This window comes from Coregonus lavaretus (assembly GCF_964263955.1).
Source record: "Coregonus lavaretus genome assembly, chromosome: 10".
Lineage (NCBI taxonomy): Eukaryota > Metazoa > Chordata > Actinopteri > Salmoniformes > Salmonidae > Coregonus > Coregonus lavaretus.
The window spans coordinates 40037492-40051383 of NC_139997.1; positions in this window are offsets into that span (position 1 = coordinate 40037492).

The window sequence follows — 13892 nt, forward strand, 5'->3', positions numbered from 1 at the left end:
TCAGGCAATGTCATCCCAAAAAAATATGTTTGATCCATTAGTGACAGGATTTGTAATTTCCTTTTCTCATTGCATCTGGCAGTAACTAGGGTGCTGTCTAACCCTGCACCTCTCTCCCAATGCAACAGACATTGCACTCTGTACTGCAGTGTTTGTAATTAAAGATGCAGAGAAGCACCCCGATGGGCATATCAATGTGCTAAGCTGCACTTGCGCTTGACTGGTCCCTGTCTGTTGTTGCTTTCGGCAGGTTACGGTAGGCTACATTTTGCTGCATACTCAATACTCTCTCATTTGCATTTGTTATTGAACAATCGCTGCTATTTTTAATCCCTGTGATCTTGTATCTCCTGAGATGTCTGTAGGGAACTAATGACAATGTATACTATAGCAAATGAAGCAAGATACCAATTATACATACCAGTTAGTACAAAGTAAAGTAAAGCGGTATGTTTACCTATAACAACAATACACAGATGATGACAACAGCAACCATACCAACCCAAGACATACATATAGCCCTAGACTAAGCTAAGGACCCTGGGAGTAAACACCTTCCTCTGCAACTGGATCCTGGACTTCCTGATGGGCCACCCCCAGGTGGTAAGGGTAGGTAACAACACATCTGCCACGCTAATCCTCAACACGAGGGCCCCTCAGGGATGCGTGCTCAGTCCCCTCCTGTTCACCGATGACTGCATGGCCAGGCACGACTCCAACACCATCATTAAGTTTGCCGAAAACATTGGTTGGCCTGATCACCGACAACGATGAGACAGCCTATAGGGAGGAGGTCAGAGACCTGGCTGTGTGGTGCCAGGATAACAACCTCTCCCTCAACATGATCAAGACAAAGGAGATGATTGTGGACTACAGGAAAAAGAGGACAGAGCACGCCCCCATTCTCATCGACAGGGCTGTAGTGGAGCAGGTTGAGAGCTTCAAGTTCCTTGGTGTCCACATCACCAACAAACTATCATGGTCCAAACACACCAAGACAGTTGTGAAGAGGGCACGACAAAGACTATTCCCCCTCAGGAGACTGAAAAGATTTGGCATGGGTCCTCAGATCCTCAAAATGTTATACAGCTGTACCATCGAGAGCATCTTGACTGGTTGCATCACTGCCTGGTATGGCAACTGCTCGGCCTCCAACCACAAGGCACTACAGAGAGTAGTGCGTACAGCCCAGTACATCACTGGGGCCAAGCTTCCTGCCATCCAGGACCTCTATACCAGGCAGTGTCAGAAGAAGGCCCTAAAAATTGTCAAAGACTCCAGCCACCCTAGTCATAGACTGTTCTCTCTGCTACCGCACGGCAAGTGGTACTGGATCACTAAGTCTAGGTCCAAAAGGCTTCTTAACAGCTTCTACCCCCCAAGCAATAAGACTCCTGAACAGCAAATCAAATGGCTACCCGGACTATTTGCATTGTCCCCCCCACCCCCTCTTTTATGCTACTGCTACTCTCTGTTTATTATCTATACATAGTCACTTTAACTCTACGTATATGTATATATTACCTCAATTACCTCGACTAACCTGTATCCCCACACATTACCTCTGTACCGGTACTGTCACGACTCCCTCCGAAGCTGCCTCATCTCCTTGTTCGGGCAGGCTTCGGCGTTCGTCGTCACCGGCCTTCTAGCCAATGCCGCTCCTCTTTTCATCATTCCATTTGGTTTGTCTTGTTTTTCACACACACCTGGTACATATCCCCTCATCAATTTCTGTATAATTATTCCCTCTGCTCCCCCATGTCTTTGTGTGTTATTGTGACATGTGGAGGTGTCGCTAGCTCGTGTTGAGCATTATGTTACTTTTATTGCCGGGATATTCACCTGTGTGTTTTGTTTTCCCAGTACGCATTTAAGTCGCACTGTATTTGGTTTACGCATTGCTGCGGACTGCTGAATTGGCCAAATAAACCCAATTCTCTGATTCACACCTCCTGCGCCTGGCTCCGTCCTACTCACCTTGTTACAGAATAACACACCCAAACAGCATGGAGTTAGCAGGAGCGGGGAATATGCCTGGAGTCATTGAGCGGGTCCGGGAGCATTCCACCATGTTAGCCAGCTTGGGCGAAGAGATGGATTGGGTTCTCCAGGCCGTCCAGCGCCTGGAGAAGAGAGGATCCGACCCTGCGGAACCAGCTTAGCGACCGGATCCAGCCACCCACACACCAGAAACCAGGGGAATTCACCTGTCTCTACCGAGGGAATACGATGGGACAGCAGCCCGCTGCCAGGGTTTCCTCCTGCAACTGGAACTCTACTTCAACACCATCAGCCCTGCTCCATCGGATCGGGAGAAGGTGTCCACCCTTGTCTCCTGCCTCTCGGAGAATGCCCTAGAGTGGCCAACGCGGTTTGTAGTGAAGGAGGAGACTCAATGGACAGCTACGGAGAGTTTGCTTGCCTCTTCCGTGCAGTCTTTGATCATCCCCCCGAAGGAAGAGAGGCGGGGGCGAGCGTCTGTTCCATCTGAGGCAGAGGACGAAGACCGCGCAAGACTTTGCCCTGGAGTTTAGAACCCTAGCGGCTGGTTCCAGGTGGAACGAGCGGTCCTTCATCTACCATTTCCGATGCAGCCTGCGTGAGGACGTCCGAAGGGAGCTAGCCTGCCGGGATACCACTCTGACCTTTGACCAACTGGTGACATGGCCATCCGGTTGGACAACCTGCTGGCTTCGAGAGGACGTCTTGGAAGGGGCCTGCCCATTTCACCCCCCTCACCCCGGCTCACGTTCCAATGGAGCTGGGTGGTGCAGCGTTCCGGGATAACGGAGGACGACAGATCCAGTGTCACTCTTGTGGCAGAAGAGGACATTCTGCTGCACGATGTCGTCAGAGTTCTTCTGGTTCTGGAGGCGGCAGGCAGGGCAATCTCGCGTCACCCCAGGTAGCACAAACACACACTCGTTCAGAGCCCTCTGCTGTGTATTTAACCATCCATGTCAACTTCCCTGATTACACGGTAGTTCCCCTGTGTAAGGCACTGGTAGATTCAGGCGCAGCTTGGAACTATATGGACAGGTCTTTAGCTCTTAGTCTACGTATTACATTGGTTCCCCTGTCTATTCCATTGCCTGTCAAAGCACTTGACAATCGACCATTAGGGTCAGGTATTGTTAGGGAGGTTACAGCACCAGTCACTATGATTACACAGGAGACCCATAATGAGCAAATCACGTTTCATATTATTGAGTCCCTTGATTTCCCTGTTGTGTTGGGCCTTCCCTGGCTAGCACTACATGACCCCACCTTTTCATGGCCGCAGAGGGCTCTCATGGGGTGGTTGCGAGAGTGTCGGGTAGGTGTCTAGCTGTTTCTGCTGGTGCGCATTCCCCCCAGAATACCTTGATTTGGCGCACGCCTTTTCCAAAATGCAGGCAACCAAATTACCACCCTATCGCTCGGGGGATTGCGCGATAAACCTCCGGTTAGACGCTGTGCCGCACAGGAATCATGTATATCCCCTGTTGCAGGCTGCAATGGAGGCTATGGAAACATATGTTTCCGAATCCCTGCATCAGGGGTTCATACGTCCCTCCACTTCACCCACCTCCTCAAGTTTATTTTTCGTGAAGAAGAAAGACGGGGGTCTGCACCCTTGCAGTGCGCTTAATAAAATTACAATTCGCTATGGTTATCCTCTACCCCTCATTTCCTCTGTAATCGAATCAATGCATGGGGCGCGCTTCTTCATGAAATTAGATCTCAGCAGTGCGTACAACCTGGTGCATGTCCGGGAAGGGGACGAATGGAAGACAGCATTTAGCACCACCACGGGGCATTATGAATACCTGGTGATGCCGTACGGGTTGATGAATGCTCCATCAGTCTTCCAGTCCTTTGTGAACTAGGTGTTTTGGGACATGCTTGGTCACGGTGTGGTGGTCTACATCGATGACATCCTGGTGTATGACGCTATATGTGCCGAAGATGTGTACCTGGTTAGCAGAGTGCTTGGGCGACTGTTGGAGCATGACCTGTATGCCAAGGCAGAAAAATGTCTGTTCTTCCAACAATCCGTCTCCTTCCTCGGATACCACATCACCATCTCAGGTGTGGAGATGGAGGGAGACCGCATTTCAGCCGTGCGTAATTGGCTGACTCCAAAAACGGTTAAGGAGGTGCAGCGCTTCATTGGCTTTGCCAATTACTATCGGAGGTTTATTCGGGGCTTTGGCAAGGTCGCAGCCCCCATCACCTCTCTGTTGAAGGGTGGGCCATCCCGGCTCCACTGGTCTGCTGAGGCTGACAGGGCTTTCAGTACCCTGAGGGCTCTGTTCACCTCAGCCCCGGTACCGGTCCATCCCGATCCCTCATTGCCGTTTGTAGTGGAGGTGGACGCGTCCGAGGTAGGGGTAGGCGCTGTCCTATCCCAACACTCAGGCATGCCACCCAAGCTCCGCCCCTGTGCCTTCTTCTCTAAGAAGCTCAGCCCGGCGGAGCAGAACTATGACGTTGGTGATCGGGAGCTGTTGGCTGTTGTCAGAGCCATGACAGTGTGGAAGCACTGGCTCGAGGGGGCTAAACACCCTTTCCTCGTCTGGTCTGACCACCGTAACCTGGAGTACATCTGGGCAGCGAGGAGGCTGAACCCTCGTCATGTGGGTCTTGTTCTTCACCCGGTTTGATTTCACGCTGTCCTACATACCAGGCACTAAGAACGTGAAGGCAGACGCACTGTCACAGCTTTACGACACAGAGGAGAGGCCCATTGATAACACTCCCATACTCCCGGCCTCCTGCATTGTGGCGCCGGTGGTGTGGGCGGTGGACGCGGACATAGAGAGGATGTTACGCACAGAGCCATCTCCACCTCAGTGCCCAGCTGGGCTTCGGTACGTGCCGTTTAGTGTCCGTGATTGTCTTATCTATTGGGCACACACGTCCCCCTCCTCTGGTCACCCAGGCATCGGCCGTACAGTGCGATGCCTTACCGGGAAGTACTGGTGGCCTACCTTGGCTAAGGACGTGAGGGTGTATTTCTCCTCCTGCTCGGTGTGCGCCCAGAGTAAGGCACCTAGGCACATTCCAGCGGGTAAGTTACATCCCTTACCAGTTCCACAACGGCCATGGTCCCACTTATCGATCGATTTTCTAACTGATCTTCCCCTCTCTCAGGTTAACACCACCATCCTGGTCGTTTTGGACCTCTTTTCCAAAGCCTGCCGCGTCCTTCCTCTGCCCGGTCTCCCCACGGCCCTGCAAACTGCTGAATCCCTTTTTACTCATGTCTTCCGGCACTACGGGGTGCCAGAGGACATAGTGTCTGACCGGGGTCCCCAGTTTACGTCTAGGGTCTGGAAGGCATTCATGGAACGTCTGGGGGTCTCGGTCAGCCTGACCTCTGGGTTTCACCCTGAATCTAATTGGCAGGTGGAATGGGTGAATCTGGATGTGGGTAGGTTTCTGTGGTCCTACTGCCAGGACCGGCCGGGGGAGTGGTTTGTGTTCTTGCCATGGGCCGAATATGCCCAGAACTCTCTCCGCCACTCCTCCACTAACATGTCACCATTTCAATGTGTTTTAGGGTATCAGCTGGTCCTGGCACCATGGCATCAGAGCCAGACCGAATCTCCTGCGGTGGACAACTGGTTTCGGCGTGCGGAGGAGATGTGGAACGCTGCCCACGTCCACCTCCAGCGCGCCGTGCATCGCCAGAAGTCCAACGCTGACCGCCACCGCAGTGAGGCCCCAGTCTTTGTACCGGGTGATCGGGTCTGGCTGTCGGCGCGCTGTTGGAGCTGCGTGTCAAGGTGGGGTACTGTCACGACTCCCTCCGAAGCTGCCTCATCTCCTTATTCGGGCAGGCTTGGCGTTCGTCGTCACCGGCCTTCTAGCCAATGTCGCTCCTCTTTTCATCATTCCATTTGTTTTGTCTTGTTTTTCACACACACCTGGTACATATCCCCTCATCTGTCTCTGTATAATTATTCCCTCTACTCCCCTATGTCTTTGTGTGTTATTGTTCCAAGTGGAGGTGTCGCTAGCTCGTGTTGAGCATTATGTTACTTTTATTGCCGGGATATTCACCTGTGTGTTTTGTTTTCCCAGTACGCATTTAAGTCGCACTGTATTTGGTTTACGCATTGCTGTGGACTGCTGTATTGGCCAAATATACCCTATTCTATGATTCACACCTCCTGAGCCTGGCTCCATCCTACTCACCTTGTTACAGGTACCCCCTGTATATAGCCTCGCTTTAATTTTTTAGTTATCAATTTTTTACTTTACACTTTTTTTTCTTAAAACGTATTGTTGGTTAAGGGCTTGTAAGTAAGCATTTCACCGTAAGGTCTACACCTGTTGTATTCAGCGCATGAGACAAATAAAATGTGATTTGATTTGAGACACTAGCTAGAGTACTTACTTCATCTCAATCAAAACATTATAGATTATATGCAATAAATGCAATAGGAATATACTATTATGTGAGTATATAGCTCTACAACAATCCTTAGCATTACTGAGTCTTGTAACTCTTAGCACCACTGGTTAAAATCATTTCTTGAGAGCTTTTAACTCAACATATAATCACTCTCAGTTTTGGTATCAGACACTCAATTCACTTTTATTGTCACACAAATGTGTCACGCTAAAGGACAGCAGCAGAAACACTGAGCCCTAAAAGGGTATTATACTAAATAAAAACATGTAAAATATAATCTGCTGGCATCTATTTCAGCAGTGCGTGTGGTACATTACTCTCTATAAGTTGCTGTCTGCGTACAGGTTATAAACCTTATTGACGGAGAGATGTTGACTGTGGATTGAATTAAGTCTTCATTTGCTGTAAATCCATATTGTCACTCTAATGTTACTGTGATTCATGCTGTGGCGAGGCATGTGTTCATTGACGCTTAATTTCCTCTCTCTGGGGGTGGAGGATAGATTTAACATTTATTCTCCAGCATTCCTCAAGATCAATAATCACATTTTCTCACAGAAAATATGACAACTGGTTTCCAAATGTCCAAATTGCTATATGTTTATGTGAAAGGACGTCACCATCTGACTATTGATCCATAGACCTCTCTGTCACAAAGCAATAAGAAAAATAAATTCCCTAAAATTGTATGCAGCCCTGGGTCATGATCAGCTGACTAGCCTTCTTGACTCGATTGGGGGTACACAGCTACATGGGACTAATGCTAAAAATGGCACAACTGTTGAACGTTGTATTTCTAATACCACTGCACTATTGTGCATCAGGGCTAGTTAGAGGTTGGTGAAATGATAGCAGTGTTCATTTTTTTACATTAAGATGAAATGCAATACATTAGTCAAGAAGACACGGTAAAGGAGTCAGGGTAAAGCAATACCTGCTTCAAGTTACTTTTTTGCCTTTCAAAGTTGTGTGAGTTGTATATTCAATTTTCAATGAATTTCACCATTTTTAGCAATAAAGTGCACCGTCACTTTGTCTGCTATTTTATGCTTTTTTTAAATTTATTTTTATTGTTTTGCTTGTTTTGCCTCCTGTGTCTAGCATTATGAGTGTGTGTGCATAACTTTTGCCCCTGCTCATGTCATTTGCAAAGTTATTATAATCTCCCTTCCTTAGGAAGACAATGATATAAGAATTCAACAAAACTAATTATTCAAACACTTCAAACCTACACATCTGCTTACTCTTTGAATCTCTGATGTTTATTTATTCATACCATCTGATTCAAGTCTATTAGACCCATCCCCCTTCCCTTCTGAGATGCTATCAAGACGTTGAGAGAAAGATAAATGGTTTAGTCTGCGAGCTAATTGGGCACCTGACCAGTGATATTCTGCAGCACTGTCTGGGAGGTTCAGATGTCAACACCCCCATCTTGGGGTAACAATTTAAATGGCACACTGCAACATTTCTACCTAATGACAACAGGTACCTCACCATTACATCAACAAGTGGGGTAATTAGCACTATTACGTGTGTAATTTGTTTCCAGAATAGACTGCAATTATTTGATTGGCTGGCCTGTAGGATGTTTTAGATACCAACGGTCAGATACTGCTTTTTCTCATAATAAGACAACCGTAGTCAGATTTAAATGGAAGAATAGGAACACATATATACAAAGAGGTAGGCTAGACAACCTAAAGTCAATTCCAAAATGTAGTGTATTTGAAAAAGATTGGACAAACGGATAATTGCAAAACATCTCACTTTGAACACTATTAAACATGGCAAAATCATCGACACAAAAAGGTCAGACTTTGTCTTTTGCTCTTTAAAGTCATTGGTTAAACTTCTATTTTTTAAGGAAATGGTAAAGGTCATTTTTCTTCTACTCTGAGCCAATGATTTGACATTTCATCAAGTCTGGCCTGTCCAGTGCTCTCTTATTTATAGATCTATTTATTTCATGGGAGGTTCAGGGGAGGAAGACGGAAGTAGAGCGGTGCAGGTAGGAATAATGCCATCAGAGGCTTTTAACCTCTGGGTGAATGGATTCAGAGGGAGAATGAGTGGGGATCAGTGAAGGTGCTGAACCTGAGTGCCCTACCAAGGCCCGCTAAGCATTCCACTGAGGACCACTCAGAATCTGCCAGGAGCAGAAAGGGAAAGGCCTCACGCTCGAGACACCATTTGTGTCAATCCAGGGTATTAGTGTACATCTGCAATCCCACTGGTGCAGACTGAGATTTAGCAAACACCACCTTTTCTTAGAAGTAATTCTCACTCATTGGACAACTAAGTCCTTGTCTGTGATTCAAGTTAATTACTATGTATTTCATCTACAGTATGTGCATCGTATTCTAGATCAAATTTAATAGGATTTTGTAGAATATACATTTTCTGCAAATTTCTCCGTATGAATGAGATCACTTTCAAACGGAAAATCCATCCAGCTATCTTTTCTGAGATTATCACATTAGATAACAATGAAAGTAAATAATGCAATGATGGTTAAATTGAATTGAGCCCTAATCTCTCCTTTTCTATGAACTGGTCCAATATCCTCCCCTCAACTTTAATTATATATGACAGTAGTGCGGCTGCTTACCTTGGACAAACATAGAGGCATGCAAGAGCCCAACAAAACAAAACCATGACATGGTTGGAAGATGTAGGGCACTCTTTGTGGCATACATGGAAAGAGAGTTCCCTAACTAAAATGGTGAAAGAATGTTGGGAGAAGGGAGAGCTCAGGCAGCCAGGGGCGAGCCCTGAAAAACTGCTTATGTCATTGTATTGGGTCTCCATTGTAGGGTGGGGTGGGGGTTAGCCAGTGGCAGCATTCTTGTGCTCTCTTTCTCTCTCTGTCAGTGTTCACGGTCTGGTAGGACTGCTGACAGAGCAGAGCAATGCCAGAGAGACAGCGGCGCCTCCACGGCTGCTAGGGCATCGAGTAACAACAGCTCTTTAGCCCATTCAGCCTAATGTAGCCAGGAATGAAGCCTCAATGGATCGATTCACCCATGTACTGTAGCAGAACAGGACCAACAGGCTGCATGGACACTGACTCTGACAGACACGTCAGAATCAGGCACAAAACACGCTAGATGTTTTCACAAGAATATACCTGGGATGTATTCACAAGAAATAGTATTCAAAGAGATGAATTTGGGAAAGGTGGTATTAAAGGTGGAGTATATCAGACATGAGCAATGTCATCTTTGAGATGATATATGCAACAATAAGCTGACATCTTATAGGTCACACTCAACTTTGTCTAAATCTAGCCATTTAGGTTATTTAATTCCTGATACTTTTAGTTATTAATTTCTGGTGCATCACTGAAATGAATGATTTTTTCAAAGTTTCTTTTTGGATAAATGCAGTATGTTCCATCTTTTTTCAGACTGAGTTTATGCATCTTATTCTATTATAATTCGATACTACTCCTCTAAACCATTTCAAATCGTTTTAACCCCATTGCTATTATTGATGAGTGTTCCATTGGCCTATATTTCAAGTGGAAACATGCTCTAATTGTCAGCTGATAAGTTGTGGCATAACTTACTTTAGAATGGCTTCCTCATGAGTATGTTGAGAGCTAAATCAATTATTTAATGAGGCAACCCATCTTAAAATCTGTTCAACCATGCTAAAATACATTAATAATGGATTAGATATGCACTCACCCCCCAAAAACCACCAAAGTGAAGCATAGTTTATGGGAATGCAAGTTAACAGGAATGACATGATTCATGATACTTGACTTTCCCCTCAGGCTGCTAGGCCTATGTAAATCCTGAGGTATAACATACAGAGAGACACACACTTGCATGTTTACATACACATATGGGCACTCACATATATATAATGTACGTGTTTGTCAGGGAATACTGTAATTAGCAGATGCATAATTGCTCCCAAGATACTGTACAACTCCTCCACAGATCCTAAGGACAATCAGACCTTTGCTCTCTTGAGAAGATATAAATAGAAATGTTGGTAGCATAGAATCTGTACTAATTATAACAACACAATAAATGATGGATTGTACCCAAAATAAATTACTTTTATGTTAGAAATGCAATAACAGATGTTCATATTTATTTTTTTATGTATGCTTATTAAAAGCCTCCTCACTACCCATTCAGATAGTGATATTGCGAACAGTGTCCTAACTGAAAGCGGAAAGATTCAAATCAATGTCACCCCTATACAATTCAACCTTTCCATCCGTTCTGCAACATCTGATGAATACCATCAGAGAATTAGAGCACTGTCCTATTTTATGCCACTTCTTCTTCCGCAACTGCAAGCGTATTACAAGCGCTGGGCGAATAGCTGTGGAAACAATCATTTAAAAGTTTTCCCATGTGACTCAATTGAGTCTGCTTGCAGTTGTGGAACTGGCTGCTATTTGACCACAAGTGTCTGAATGCACGCTCAGTGGTCAACTGCTCCTATAGAATCTATCATGTGGTCTCCTTCTACAATTTCAGCAGCACTCTCAGCCATGCCTCTCAGATGTGACATCATAGAGACTCCATTACTGTAGAGTGAAGAGGAAAATGGAAATCAACAAACTATTGTTTGCCTCTTCGAGCCTTCCGTTTTTGGTGTCCCAGCCTCCTCCTCTCCTCTTACACTATACCACAATACTGACTGCTTGCTTTCAGCTCTTGGGTTTTGTAATTATATGGATTTTTCTTGGCAGTGCCAAAGTGCAGTGGTTCAATACATTTTTTACATTTGAAAGCCTGTGATTCCCATGATACAGTAACTACAGGGCCTCATTGTGAAAAGCTGTGTATGTACTGAAACAGTAGTGTCGACTAGCTCGGTTAGTAATTATTCATGCCTGAGTTGACCAGACAAGGCTGATGCACTTGTTGCTAAATGAATCAATCTTTGAGTACTGTTGGCAGTCAGGGGATGAAAAGACATCATAGCTTATATTGTTTCACATTGATGTGTTCAGGTAGGCTGACAGTGGCGTACCGCAGTTTTGCAAGGCCCCCCATGGGGCAAAGAGAAACATTTGCAGTTTTATAGCTAATCTCATGCTATTCTATACATTTTGCCATGAGGCGGAGAGAAAATGGTGCTGTTTTAAAGCTAATTCCCTACAATTCGACACATATTGAGTCCATGGGGGGGGTGCCAGTGTAGGCCTACTGCAGTGCCACAGTATCACAGTGGAATGTGTAGGCAATACAAATGCTTACATAAGCAGAGAATTCTGATTTATTTCAGGTAGTACAGGTGTGGTGTTTTATTCTCCTAATTTCTTCAACAGCATTCAAATTAAGCTGAAGTGCTGTACAGAGCTAGAGAGAACAAAGAAAAAACAATCTGTGCTTTGGTTTGTGAACCCTAGAGGGCAATCATAGTTTCTGGATGTGGGAAATGTTGAGTAATGTACAGTAACAGGCCTCTCATACACCTTCTCTTGTGTCACTCCCGTTTTATCATTCAAGGGCTCTCTCACCTAATCGGCAATGTAATTATAGCTAGTTAATAATGAAAGTGCAATCATAGCCTTTTAAGAATATACTGTATACGCTGCCAAATAGTAGTGTGATTGAGCTTTTGTTCATAAAAAAACGTTTCAGTGGCAAGGCAAATTAAACAGTTCGGTCAAGATTTGAAGGCACATTTATCTAAGAGAAATACATTAAAATTTAGCAATCAAACTCATTTAAACTCGATGTGGAAACAGAATTGCGCTGAGACTCAGATTATTAACTTAAAATGTATGCCAAATGAAAACCATTAATTTCAAAGTTTAACAAACCATACAACTCTATATGCAAGGACTACTTTTAACAATTTACACTGAACATTTTGCAAAGATACATTCACAGGAAGAATTTTACAAATGCAAAGTTTGGTAACAGAATTTATGTAAAATCTCCCTCAGTTCTTTATGTGTCCACACTTTCCAAAAACGCTGCAGAAAGAATGGGGTGTCAGCTATGACATGACACCTTGACTTTGAAAAAATCTATTTTGGTTATTGAACTACAGTAGATGAAGTGGATTTATACCAGGTAACAGAATTGCTGTAACGGAATTTCATCATGGGTCTCTGATCTGTACTACACGGAAATGCATAAATATGGATATGAATGTAATTCTCTTCATGGTAATGTATCCTAAATAGGTACACTATCGATCTTGTCCACAAAGCATTAGTGTACTTTGTTGGAGGTGTAAAGTCACTGTACGGAGAAGAGCACAACATTCAATGTTCATTCACTTCTGCATCTAAGCCAAAGCATAATACACTGGGGTCCTTTGTGGGCCCACTCAGGCTTTATATTTGAGGATTTTAACGGATACCTCCTGAAACAAGTGAAGAGTAGTAATTCCTCCACAAAAGGCTTAAAGTAGCAGGTCATAACTGGCTTTTTGGATCCAAACCACAAACCACATAAAAGCACATGCTTATCTCTACTCTCTAAGGATATATCATTGACACAACACAGTATTGGCCAAATACTGAATTTGAAGGACTGAAAGACTGGTACACCATCACAATTAAATGTAAGGGACGATAAATCATCATCACATTTTGCCTTCAAGGTCTGATATAAAGTGTCTTCATCTATATCACATATTACATGTCTACTGCTGTCATCAGCATGAAAACATAGATCATGCATACCCTGATTCTCAAGAAGATCTTTCAGTTGATCCTTCAAAGTGACATTGATAAATAAATGTCCTTCCTCTAAACTGTCTTTCACTGTTACGGATGAGGAACAAGACACGTGAGCGTTTCTTCTTTAGTTTGTGAATTACCAAGGTATTTTGTACATACTCTGCAGTAATGATGACATTCATGTTGAGCTACATTACCAGCTAGTGGCTTCTCAAAAAAATACTTGCTTGCTGGAACTGCACTTATCCCAGCAGAATGTAACCATAGAAGTATCTGCAGGTCTTCCACCAACACACCAGTAGTGTTGTGTATCAAAGCAAAGGAGAGAATTGAGATGCGATTTTGGTCTTCTGTAAGTCCATGTGAGTGGGCATCACAGGTATCCTCTGTTTCTTGAGGGACATTGTCCTATACAAGTGATAAGAAACAATATTATAAGTTGAATTATGTAGGTTCAGTTTTATTTAGATTTTCCATTATTGCATTATAACCTTGCTCTTGTCTACTGTACTTTGCACAAAAAAGAAAGAAAGGCACAACACACACACAACAAATAGACATGAGAATGGACAGAGAGAGGGAGGGAAGGTGTGTTTACAGTAGTGTGCATTTTGTCATTACTTTGTTTGTCTTAAGTTAACTTTTATTATTTAATGTCAAACAACATTATTTAATTAGCTTTATCTAAATCACTCACCTGGGCCCATGTGAAAGGTGCTGCTATTTGATCCTGTGTTTGATTTGGCATTTCTGCATCGCTGACAATCTCATCAGTAATCCGTAGTAAGAGAGAAGTCACAACCCATTAAAAAACATGCC